Raw genomic sequence first — 13,969 nt, 5'->3', positions numbered from 1 at the left:
TATATACGGTGAATAACTAATAGATCTAACGGTACATTTAATGTCATTTTACGGTAAAATACCATTAAATTTACAGTTTTTGGAAGTCATTGTATAATTCACAGTGAAAAACCTTAAATTGACATTCCCACAATTCCCTGCGTGACAACTGTATTTTTGTTGAAATGACTGTTTCTTCTAAGTTTCTTATTTTTCTTCTAATTAGTTATGTACATTGGAGTTTTATGTTACATCTAATGTTGTTAAATTAATGTTTATCGCATTTTTAAAAGTTCATGTGTGTTACCATGATGATGTTCAGTGTTTGTGTGAATGACACTGTGTGCACCTTCTATATATTAGCATTGTTCTTCTCAGCTTGTGGAAAAGCTGCTCGTGATGAACTCTGATTCATCATGTTACTCATCACCGCTGTGTTTGGTGGTTGTCAGTGCATTACAAAAGGTACAAAACATATCATTACTTTATTAGGTTGGTAAATTAACATATCAGTTAATGAAATACGTTTTTTACCTTAAATTTAACAGATTTTTTTTTTTTTTTTTTTTTTTTTTTTTTTTTTTTTTTTACAATTATTTAAACAAAATAATAGTAATCAAATTTTAACAAAGTTCACAGCTGCCTTTTTTTTTAACCATAAATTTTATGGGGATTTTTTTTTTTTTTTTTTACAATGTGTAAAATAAAGTGCTAATCTTAACCCCAAACTAACATGTCATTTACACCCTTTGCTTTACTGCGCATAGTATTTTCTACACTGCAGCATTAGCAATTACCTGAACATGCCACTGCAGTGACCTGCTCACACCCAGCTCAGGAGTTTACAAGCTTTCTGTTAGACTCAATTACACTTGTGTTGTGTACTTCTAATTGAAGTTCATTCAATTTCATTGAGGTCCAGAGCCCACCCCAGATAAATTTACCCTCTTGGCGCTTGGAGGTCTGGCCCAGAACTTCAGCGTTTGCCTGTCATCTGAAATTACACTCCTGTCTCCCCTGGGCCAGAGTCTGCGCGGTGTTATGCAGCGGCTGCCCCTGACACCTGACAGCCCATTAGACAGCACCACAGAGAGCAGTGTAAAGCAGTGCTGCGCTGTGACACACAGGGCTGTGTGCGAGCCATCCATCCCTCAGTCACTTTAATGGACGGCTCGGCAGCTTCACGCTCCACCAGCCACGGAAATAAGAAAATATGAACTGCACAAACCTCAGTAAAATATGCAGAGATGACAAAAGTACCAGTACTTTGCTAAAACAAACAATAATAATAATAATAATAATAATAATAACAATAATAATAATAAATACCTACTGATACTAGTATTTTGACTGTACTCCTTTAAATCTTTGTAAATAAGTATTGCACAAAAATGAATGACATGAATGTATAATTTTAAGTAAAATATTCAAATGCGATAAAAATAATTGCCCTTTTTGACACTTTCCACTCACACTGAATATTATAGTAATATAATATAATATAATATAAGCACACCTCTGAGCATGCTTACGCAGAGAATCTAGTGGTAGAATAGCGACACTACACATAAAAAGCATTTAAGAGTATCACGGTATGCATTAATCAATCCACATATGTCCTATGTTTCCTTTAATTATAAAACACTCAATTTATCATTTGTGTGGTTTTAAACACGATGCGTAATTGGTGTCAAACCCTATGAAAGACAGCTTTAAAAAATGTTTGTCTCAGTGCAATGGCTTATCTTGCGTTATTGGAAGACTTGGCAAACAATGCGCTCCGCAGAGAGCGCGTTTTCCAAGACTGTGCTGATCTGCTTGGCGAGAGCTCTCTTTGCCATTAATGCGGTGAGGAAAAAACACAATCACGTGATTTTTTTTCAAGGGAAGTGTTGTCACCATATATGGTTCATCGGAGGCGTTTCCGAATGCTAATGACCGTGAACGAGCATGGTACTTGCGCACATGTGGGATTTATAAACAATGATTGCTTACTCATGTGCGTAAGAACTGCATGTGCACGTTTGATAAATACGGATTTTCTTGTACTTAGGCACATTCTAAATTTCCTTCGTAGGACAAAATATAGAACCTTTTCTACGCACTGTTGATGAATGAGGTTCCAGCTGTGCTGCCGTTCTGGATTGCAGAAGAACAAAAAAAAAAAAAAAAAAAAAAAAAAAGGGAAAAAAAGTGATATTTAGTCATTTTTGCTCATTTGTATGGTTGAACTGGACCATCAAAGGCCAGCAGCAAAGACATTGGTTAATAAAGTAAGATTAAATATAAAGTGTATGTGTAAATTAACATTATTGCAGAGTTTGTGTTTCACTGTTTTTAGTTCATTTTGAGGAAGTAAAGTTATATAAATGCATGCTTACATTTAGTCTAGAACTACAATAACCATCATGCTCACACAGCGCACACAACGCCTCTCACGATTTCCCTCAACATGGGGACAGGAGAGGCAGGGTTGCCAGGTTTTCACAACAAACCCCACCCAACTGCCACTCAAAACTAGCCCAAACGTGTTTTAGGGGGTCCCCCGGTAAAAATCACGTTCCGGGGTGTAAAATCTGCATTCAATCTGCATTCCAGGGGCTGAATATCATGTTATTTGGGGTCTCTTCAACCCGTGGACATGAAAATCAGTGTTAAAGTAGCCCAAAACTTGGCAACACTGAGGAGAGGTGTCAATCAGTAAATGGGAAAACAAAGTAACTTGCGTGACTTGCTTAGAAAAAGTTAGCCTGATGTGGTCATACTCAATTCTAGTCAGAATATGAGTCTGATACTGCTCCATTGGGCTTTGATTATGGGGGCGTATTTCAACCGATCCAGGAAAGACCTCAATTGGATAGACCTACAACCAATCAGAGCTACAGAGTAAGTGACGTATGTTGAGTGACGCATAGTTGTCAACAGAACTCTTCTTAGCGACCATCGGGGCCAGCTGATAAATCAAACTTTTGCCGAATCCCGTAGGAAGGACGGCAAAGACATCTTTCCCATTGACAAATGCCTTGATCGCGGTCCTCTGTTCCTTTTTTAAAATTAATGCGCTGTCGATATCTTCTATAACGGACGCGATGGCGGAATCTACACATCTCAGTTCTTCAACAACAGCCATCACTGTTGTAAACTAATTGACCTTTCGCAAAGACTCGCCCCCCTTAGTTACTGTTGCTTTGTCCGACAAGCCGTGGCGCTGTCACGCCACACAGAGTGGAAAATACATTGCGGAGCAAAGAGGAAACTGACAACACATCGACAGACGAGACAGAGCAGGTTACTTATGATATTAAACAAAGTCCCAGCTTTCAAACTGTATAGTTATTAAAAAAATTCAAACAATGAAAACCGTTTTGTGGCTCTTTAATGTGTTGTGACCATGATCGTGACAGATTGCTGTAGCGACTCAGCTCAAGAGGCTCGTGAACCGATCATCTCTTCCTACTAGTCCATTTATAGCATCAAATAAACATGAATGAACATGAGAATGATTGTTGTTTCAAACGCGGAAAGACGTCAATATGCACAATTTTTCAAGTTTAACTCCACCGATGTTAATCTTCTAACTCCTGACTGCTTTGTCGGACAAAATGGCGGATGCGGCGTTCTGATTGGTTAGATCGCTTGTCAATCAAACTCCCCAAGCGCTCTTTGATGACGTGGGTGGTTACGTAACCGCAGATAGCCTGTCCATCATCGATTAAAGCCCGCCCTGGCAATTTGATTGGCTCGGCCTTCTGGGAGCCGAGCATAATTACTCCACAATGGATCGAGTCCAGACCGAACTTCCCGTCCAAAAAATGTTGTGGGCGGGGTTCGGGCTGGCACCCAGGCTAAGAAAAAGTAACATTTTGTTGCAAATTTAAAAAGCTTTACTTTACTAGTTACTTGCAAAAGTATTATGCAACTCGTGTTACTTGTAAATTAATGTGTTAAACCCAACACTGTATATAGTATAAGAGAAGCACTACATGAAAAATTATTAACAGTAGGTAAAGCATGAAGAATTAACACCACAGTAACTTCTAAACAGCACTTCAGTATACTCATTAAAATGTAATGAATAACTGTTTTTCAAAGATGCTATATTTTATTTATATTGATACATTTTTCATAATGTTTCATGCATGTTTAATGTTTATACATTTTTCAAAATATTAACATGAAAGTTTTGTCTGTTACAGTTTGAGAGGTTTTCACCACTGCACATTTAATTTTTGTCCACTTAAATTATATGCAATACAATTTTAGCAGTAAAATCTATGAATATGACATAAAATATTGACCAAAAATATGTTAATAAATCAATAAATCACATTTCCTAGAAAGTAAAAAGTATGGCTAAACAAAAAGTTATACTGATACTGACGATGGAAATTTTGGTACCATGCCAAATGTTGTGTGCTTGGCTTTAGAGAACCAAGAAATTTGACTAAACAGTTTTAGTCAAAACAGTTAATGCAGACACAGAATACAGATAATCTCAAAGAACAGATGGAGATGTCAAAGATCTAAAATGACTGACAATCTTGCTTCTTGCATTAAAACCAGAGAGTCTATGACTCACTGCCACACAACAGCACAGCTTTGAGTTCAAACACAGAGTGCTTCATCATAATTCCTCAAAGTGGGACTTGAATGAGACCGTCAAAAGTTCAATCACATCCTGATAAATCTATAGCACACAACCTCAGAGTAGGGAAAGAAAACATTAACATACTATGATTCTTTTCTGTTCGAGTCCTTAGAAGTATTTCAGCAGTGTTCATATAACAGCAGGAGCTTTTCATTTCAGTTCTGGGATTTTAGATGTGCTCAGCTCTTGAAATTGTTGAGACACGTTCATATGAAAGTAATGCTTTGTCAGCCGCAAGCAAACTCCAAAGGAAGCAAAAGTTCAGATTCATGTACTTGCAGTCCAACAGACAAACAGACATATAGACAACAGACATTTAGACAGACAAACGACAAACAGACAGACAGACAGACGACAAACAGACAGACAGACAATTAGACAACATACAGAGACAGTTTGACGACAGACAGACAATGACAAAAGGACAAACAGACAGACAGACAAACAACAAACGACAGACAGACATTTAGACAACAGACAGACACAGACAATTAGACAACATACAGAGACAGTTTGACGCCAGACGGACATTTCGATGACAGAAGGACAAACAGACAGACATTTAGACAGACATTTAGACAACAGACAGACAGACAGACAGACATTTAGACAACAGACAGACAGACATTTAGACAACAGACAGACAGACAGACAGACAGACATTTAGACAACAGACAGACAGACAGACAGACATAAATAGACAGATTAGACTGATAGAACCTGGGCACTGTTGAGCATAAAACTCAATTTTCATCAACTGAGCAGCCAGACTGAAACTCAATAGACAAACATTGACACTCCATTTATCAGAAGATCTAAGGACATGATGACAAATGTGGCTGCCACGTTACATAAAATGGGGAAAGAAATCAGTACGGTATCATATAGAGGGAGCTAAAGCAAAGAAAACTAGGAGATATCAGAATCTAACAAAGCCTACAAATAACCAATAGGCAAAATTCCAACCATATTTAAATATGTATTATCATTTTAAATAGGTTCATGTGCATCTTTTACCCCGACTACATGCCTGTAGCTATTTTTGCAACAAAGTTGAGGTTTGTAATTATCACAGCATTCTCTTCCACACACAACACTGAAGAAACCAGGGAAAACTGTGTTTTGAATTTAGTCAAGAGCTTCCCTTTCATGCAAAATTCATTAGCGCTGAATATTTTAAAGACAAAACACAAAGCAGAAAACAAACAGAATATATTTGTGTTTGTGGAATTTGTTTTCAAACTATAAGAAACAAGTATCTGACCATTTGCGGTACACCATGATTCTCACAAACACAAATCTTAGAAGTCTTTATTTTAAATGGTCATGAAACCCCAAAACACTTTTTTTGAGATGTAAACAGATATGTATAGACTGCACATCATTGAAAACACTTAAGGTACTAATTAATGTTATTCATAAGTGAAAAATAGTTTTAATTTTTGCATTTTTCAGAGCGATTTCTGTCTTCCGGTTTGAAAAGCTGAGTCGGAGCAACGTCACAAAATCTGACATCATCGTGTACTTTCGGCTCAAGTATGGGCATAGTCGAACATGCTGACGTAGACCGTTTCGAGCTATTCTCGACATATATTCATGACATAAAGCTCATTTAATCCAATCACTGCGCTGTAGTATGCATACGATTATAATTGCAGTATTATGCATGAGGAAGTATCACTTCTCTCGCCTCGGTCTCGTCATTCAGAGACATATCGTTGATGTTCGTTTCCTCAGTGCTACAACACAATGTGTTTTCCTGCGACGCGACCAGAGCAGAGGTTTGTGTGCATGTGGATTGTTTTGCTGTAATCTACCAGTGCAAATGGAAAATATGTTTGAGTGAGATCGCATTACAGCGGAGAATTCAAAAATGTCACAAAAGTGCGGCTCATTCTCCTCTGCCTGCTCTAGCTGCGTTCAAACACGTGAGCCGTAGGCTGTTTCCTTCAGCACAGCAGCACATGTGGTGTTTGTATTTTGCTCGCGATGTGGTCAGAACTGGAGTTTGAATACGAACACATGAAAAATACGACTTATGCTACACACGCGGAGCGCACATATAATCGGTTTCAGCGTGGAGCTTCGCGATGAGTTTAACAACACTAGCCACATGGCACATAGCTCATACAGAATAAAGTATCCGTGTTTAAAATTTTTATTTCACAGATTCTCCTGCACCAAACATGAACCAGCACGGTGTAGTTATGGACACATATTTCGTCAAGTCTTCTTCAAATGAATTATATGTGCAAACTGGACACTGATACAGTGGTGTAGCCTATCTGAACACGACGACACGATGACTCTAATAGACAAAAGACTGATTTTGAGATTGCAGTGCTCGTAAACGTAATCAAAGTAGCCTATTATTAGCCCTATTAAATATTCTTTCGCATTTCTCCCTTGCGATTGGGAGTTTGTCATCATATTCTCCGTGCTCATATATTAATATTCATTATTCTGTATAATGAGTGTGTTCTATGTCTGTGCTTCATTGGTTGTTCTCTCCTCTCTTCCCCCCCCTCTACACTCCCACTTTTCCAGAGCTTTACACGCCCATTTTAACAGAGTTTTTTTTTTAAGCTTTGAGGTGTGAATGAACAGGGGGGTTTCATGACCCTTTATCAACCCACCAACTTCTAAATAGCATTAAACACTAAACAAACACTAAATAACTAAATCAAATATGTTCACCCCAAAATGAAAATTGTCATCTTTTACTTACCCTTTTGTCATTCCAAAACCCTAAGACATTCATTCATCTTTGAAACAAAAACTTAAGAGAAGCCGAATAGATTTCTGTTCCTCCATTGAAAGTACATTACACAAAAACTGACTTGATTGATATGGATTGATTAAATGGATTGATTGATATGGATAACTATTACAATGTCTTTTTGTATTTTTTATTTTTTTTTTTTTTTGTTGTTGTTGTTGTTTTTTTTGAGGCATTAAAGTTTTGGCTTTCAATGAATGGACATTATTAAGAATATTAAAAAATATCTTAATTTGTGTTCCAAGATGAAGAGACATCTTATAGGTTCTTACCTTTCAAAACACCCAGCGAGCTGACAACATAAAACTGTCATCAGCGGATAATGTGCATCAGACTGTATGAATACTAGTGTTACATTCGCCTCAACAAATGGTAGGGCAGGGCAAATGTTCAAATAGCCAATACAACCTTTGGTCTAACACTGGAGAACTGGGATTTGGTTAACATGCAATAACATCCATTGCACTGTCTGTTTCTTATCTGACGTTTATGCTGTCCTTCTGAAATGACCTTGTACTAGTTAAGTGATTTCATTGTTTGGCGGGTTAAGGTTACTGTGGCTGTTGTGCGGTAATTATATTTGCCTGATATTCTTTGTGTACGCTGGGATGTAATGACTTATGACTGATTAAATCTGCAAATCAGTAGTGCTGAAGTTCTTCACCCTGCTGCCTTTTCTAATTACCTCAACTTGATTGCAGCTCCGCTGTTCTTTTTTTTCAATTGTGGAAAAACACCCACACAACGAAGACTGTTTCACTGCTTCAAAAAAAGAAAAGAAAATGCGTGACAATGTCACATTCAAAATGCAAAACTAAACCCCTATGGCCATTTAAAGGCAGAAAAGATTAAAGAGGAAACAAAAAAACAGTAATGATAGAGATGTTTTGGATTGAAAATGGATTACATTTTGCTTAACAGCCAAACAGTTTTAATTTCCCACACTTATGCTTGTATACTATATTGTATTAGTTTCAGGCCAGTTGACAAAACTGTCACCACCAATATGGTAAGGTATCGTTAACTATAGCTAGCTGCCATTAAAGCCAAGTAAGAATTTTCACGTAGTAGCCTAACAGCTTTTTTTTTATTATTGCAAATGTTTGAACAGCTTGAGACAAAACTTAAATGAGACCATCCCAACTTCCCAGGTTGGCTAAGAAAGCCTGTAGACTGATTTTTACATGAAGAACTTGGGATGTTTTGCCAGGAAAATCAAAAGGAATTGCAAAATTTGTGATCATTTTGAAAGTATCAGTTAAAACAGGAATTTTGAATTAAATAAAGTACATAACATTTCCTTAAATCCATCTAAATACATATACTGTCTGAATCATCCAAAATGATATTTAAATAAAAAATAAAAAAAATTCACATTTTAGTGCAGAGCCAGGGAAAATATTGGCAGTGCAAGTACAAATCTGAAGGACTGGACCAGGAAAAATCATTTTTGTTGAGTCCTAAATCACAAGCTTCCAAACTCTGGAGACTTTAATAAAAATAAATAAATAAATAAATAAATAAATGGATCACAATTCACAAGGATGATTTAAGGAAAATGCGTGCGCACATTTACACACACACACACACATACATACACACACACACATTTTATATATACAGTCAAGCCAAAAATTATTCAGACATTTTTGATATATTTTTACTAGTGGGTGCAGGACACTACAGTTCATTTATGTAAGTGAGGATAGCAAAATAAAAGTAAACAGTGACATATTATACCCAAAAATTCTTCATACAGTGGACTACCAGTAAAATTGATAAAAATTTGGAACCAAAAATTATTCAGACACTTTGACCTGACCATGTTTTGATTGAGTATTATCTGACATAGGCTAATTAAGATTATTTTTTTCTGACACAGTTTAACTCTGAGATCTTGTCATATTTTATTACCATTTTTTTAAACTATAGTGAATTAATGAATGAAATGTTCAAGGTGTCTGAATCAATTTTGGTTTGACTGTGTGAGATTTATTATAATATAATATAATATAATATAATATAATATATATATATATATATATAATATAATATAATATAATATAATATAATATAATATAATATAATATATATATATATATATATATATATATATATATATATATATAGGCTTGACTTGATTACATGTAAATGGTTGTATACGGGCCACGTCAATTAAAAAAAAAAAAGGGTCGCTCTTAAAATAAGTTTGAAAACCACTGGTTCTAACCACAATAGGCTATAACATGACCTGACCTGAAAACTATTAAAAGGCAACAGTGTTCTACTGACCCCACTTACAATCTATACAACATAAAAGCCAAATGGACACTACCATCGATCAGGAACTGCAAGATGCAGTGACGGTCAATAAGCCACATGTGTGATTTGGCCTGGTGGACGGACGATACAACCAGCATGTGTCATGTTTCATTTTAAAAATGAACTCCAACTGCAATCCTAGCATCTACTGCCAGTGTTTTTATATGCAGGTCATACGGTCTCTCCTCTGAGAACTGGAGTTAAATAATGGCCTGGCATCCGGATATCTCTAGACACACGATCCATGTTAACGCAAGTGTGTTTTTGTACTTGTGAAACTGGTATAAACTGCACTGATCATAAATAATTAGTTAACAGATTAAAAAAAAAAAATTGGTGTAGGATTTACTTTGAAACTATTTTCACTGAGAAACAGCTAAATTTCTCATATTGCAAATAAATGGAAAGTAATACATTGAATTAAACATGAAAGGCAGAAATAGTATTTTCTTGCAAAACGTACTCCAATAATCTTTTTATTTACAACTTCAAAACAATACAGTGCGGTCATTTTAACTATACTATTAATACTGTAAAAACAAAGCCTCATTTTATTCTAAATGCGTCATATTTTCTTTTTATTTTAATTTGTGCACTTAGCTAACTTAACATTATGCATAAAGTAATCAAGACTACTGATTAACCAGATTTTCCATCTGACAAGGAGGATACAGACATTGCACAAATCACCTTGCACACAAAGCACCAACACAAATCCAAAAATTCCTGGAACTAAATAGTTGTATACTTCACATACTTCATACTTCAATTTTATTTTAAATGGATTACTTTATTTAGTCTCTTATAGCTCTACAGTGCGTGTATGTTAGTACGTTTTAGCACAACATAGGCTTTGTGTCTGGTCTTGTTGTTCTGCTACAGCTAGTTTAATATTGCACCAATAGTCTCTAGACACTATTTCCCATTATAGGCATTTTTCTATACTCCAGAAAATGTCCCATTGTTCGTGTGACTTCATCTGGATTGAGTCTGTCACACTGCTTGTTGTTCTTGTCACGCTGGAAAATCTCCCAGAATTACCCACTAAGGCACACACAAACTTGGACAACTTGCCGAAACATCTCATAGTATTCTATTGCTCTTTATGTAATTATACAAAATAATTTAGTAATAATAATAACTATAATACTTCTTTTTAAATCAATGCCAGGGGGATAAAGGGGTTGGCAACATCTCTTTTGCCTCCCTTGAGTTCATTTTGTTCTCTTTGAGATCCAAAAACCTAAAATAAAACATTATATTAGATACAATATAATAAGAACAAATGAAAGCAAAGCAAAAAGGAATATTTAAAAAACTAATAATTACAAAAGCACAAAACAAAATTAGTTAATCATTAAAACAGAAAATATAAAAATACAAAAAAAAAAATATTAATAAACACTATAATAGTATAAATAATAACAGTGAAAAGGACTACTCAATAATTAGAGTAATACTACTAATAAAAAGGTAAACAATTGATCTACTTAACAGAAATTAACTTAAATGACTTCAGAAACAAAAGAATCGGTGAATGAATGATGTTTTAGCAAATATTTTAAAGCCACCATCAGTACACCATGTTTACCAAGGATTTGTTAAATAATATTCTGTCTTTTTATGCTTTTTAATAATTTTTAATATACATATAGCATTGGTTCCTTGTTGATAGCCCACAAGCCTTCACCAAGAAACCATGTAAACAAGAAATTGAACTGGAACCAGGGGCGGTTTCTTCATTAGGGCAATAGGGCGACGCATCACCAAAGTGAGAAAGGGACGGATTTTTTTTCAACCACAGTTTTACGCTAGCTGTCACTGCTCTAAACTGTTTGTTCTGCCTCTGGATAAAGTCCAATCAGCGTCAATCACGCTCTGTGGAGTACCGCCTCTTTTTGGGCGATTTCACTCTGGCCGAGAATTGCCCCGACTGCTCCCATAGACCTCCATTCAAAAAACTTTTTTTTTTTCTTTTTCAAACTGCAGGCACTGCAATGCATTCTCAATGGGTTCCGGGAGGGCTCGCACTAATGTGCTTTCGTCATCATACGTAACCTTAACTTGTGCAGCGATTGGTGGAAACGTCTCCATTTGTAATCTTTAAGCTAAAGTGACATCCAATAATTTCCTCAGTGCATAACTTACATTTCACAGACATTTTCTCCATCTGTAAATGTTAGAAAGTTGAGAAAATATTTCAATTTTGCTGTCCAGGAGACAGGAGTGGATGCACAAACTTCCGCATACGCGCCAAACAGACTGACTAAAATATACATTTAGCTAAAATATTTGTTGTTGATTATTTGTTTTTGTTTGGGAACATAAATGTGCCATATGTAGAGTTTCGAACCTACAACTAAGTGTATTTTTATGATAGCAGTAACTGTAAAGTGACTATTGTACGGTAATCATAATAGACTAATAATTAGTCTGCTTTTTTATTTTCAGTTTTAGTTTAGTGAATGTAACTTCTGCTTTAAAAAGCATTATTTTGTTTTTAGATTGTAGTGTCACAATGTTAGAATGTAGGCCTCGTGTAATTTGACCCCTTTTTTGCACATAATATAACATAGACTACATGGTTACATTCATGTTTTTTTGCATAGCCTTCAATATGAACATTGTTTGTAGGAAAATATTGGGCAGTAAGTAAGTACGTACGTACATACATACATACTTTTATTTTTTTAGTTCAAATATAAAAATGTACAAAATACCGAGATTATATATCACCATTTAGCCCAAAAATAGAGATACGATTTTTTTGGCCATATCGCCCAGCCCTATGGCATGCTTTAAATACTGAATTTTCCATGTTTTAGATAAGCAGTGGTGATACATTACATTACATTATTTAACAATTAGCCCATTCTGCATCTCTAATTCTTATTTTATTTCTTTTTTTGCGGACTGGAACATGACTTTCTATTGAACTAAAAAACAACTAACACATTGCATCATTTCAGAACAACACTGCCTTTAAGATTTTAATGAAGACCACATTTATGGCAATCCTCACAACTGGCTTTACTGTTTTTGAGGACATCCTCAATACAAGCACACCGTACAAGCGTGCAACTAGCTCGAACAAGACTGAAACTGGAGGTGAGTGTTCATTTAAAACCTCCATTCCTACCACCCAACTAGCACATGTTCTCCCTGCTCACCTGGCAGATAAAGGGCTCTTGCATGTCTTGTAGATACCATCAGACTGCACTTCAGGGTTGCCTTAAGGTATTTAATTGAACTTCAGCAAGCATAGCAAATGAAGCTCCGGTGAACACAGAGGGGCAGGGTTATGGAGCACATTGAACTCAACAATGCGTGTGTTTTGAACGCCAGCACAGGGTTTACAAGCAAAAGCACTCAGATGTTGTGCAGCCATCACTGCAGAACTGCACAGCTGGATCACGCGCTCAAATCATTTCATATCGCGTCTGTTTCTTACATTGTGCCCACAGAGGCGACAGAGCAACGTGGAGTAAATGATGGCGAGCGTGAATGTGGCTCAATTAAAAACAAACACGCAAAAAAAAATACGCATGTCCCCATAATATACTAATACCAGTAATTTATGGCTTATTAAATCTTGCATTCACAAAACGCTGCTATTATGACGGGCTCGGGCGCGCGGCTTACCTGAGAATTCAGCCCGCGTTCATTGTTCTGTTAAGAGGGTAATATATTCCTCTCGATCCCTTCCAGTCGCTATTGTTCGCGTGCTTTGATGAAGAGAGAGCTGGAGGCGTGCTGCGGGATCGGTGGTGATGCTCCAGCGGTAACGGACGACCGTGTAGTCGTTGTCTTTGATTCCTCCGGCTCTCGGTGTTTCAGATGAGTTTAGTGTGGAGGGGGCGGAGCCTCGGAGCTGCTTCTATACACAGAGAGCTTGATTGACAGGTAGCGGCGCTTTAACCATCTCAGCCGCTCTATTGGATTAGCAGCTTTCAGACCGAAAATCGTAAAACGATAAACTTGTACAGTGGCCCTAGGTTGGGGTGTAGAGTAGCATATTGTGTTTTGTTCAGTAAGACTGTTCTTTTACTATTATAAATATCTTAAATATATTATAAATATTTCATTAACCATTTAAGCTAGCCATATGAACGATTTTTAAGTTAATAATTCTCCTTGGGAAGATTAATTTACGTAAAGTTAAGGTAATGTGTATTAAGCCCTCTTTTAAAGTTTGTTTTGTCTGTCTGTCTGTCTGTCTGTCTGTTTGTTTGTTTGTTTGT

At 36.3% G+C, this 13,969-nt stretch overlaps 1 protein-coding gene across 1 annotated transcript in view; it reads right to left on the bottom strand.

Annotated features, from left to right (window-relative positions):
* Positions 1-13,615, bottom strand: part of st6gal2a (ST6 beta-galactosamide alpha-2,6-sialyltranferase 2a) — an 83,289-nt gene extending 69,674 nt beyond the window's left edge. The window contains exon 1 of the mRNA XM_048193135.1: positions 13,371-13,615. The gene's annotated coding sequence lies outside the window, so the exon portion shown is untranslated. The remainder of the gene's footprint in view (positions 1-13,370) is intronic.
* Between the last annotated feature and the right edge of the window lie 354 nt (positions 13,616-13,969).

Source organism: Megalobrama amblycephala, linkage group LG6, assembly GCF_018812025.1.
Source record: "Megalobrama amblycephala isolate DHTTF-2021 linkage group LG6, ASM1881202v1, whole genome shotgun sequence".
Classification (NCBI taxonomy): Eukaryota; Metazoa; Chordata; class Actinopteri; order Cypriniformes; family Xenocyprididae; genus Megalobrama; species Megalobrama amblycephala.
This window is presented reverse-complemented; position numbering and strand designations above follow the sequence as displayed.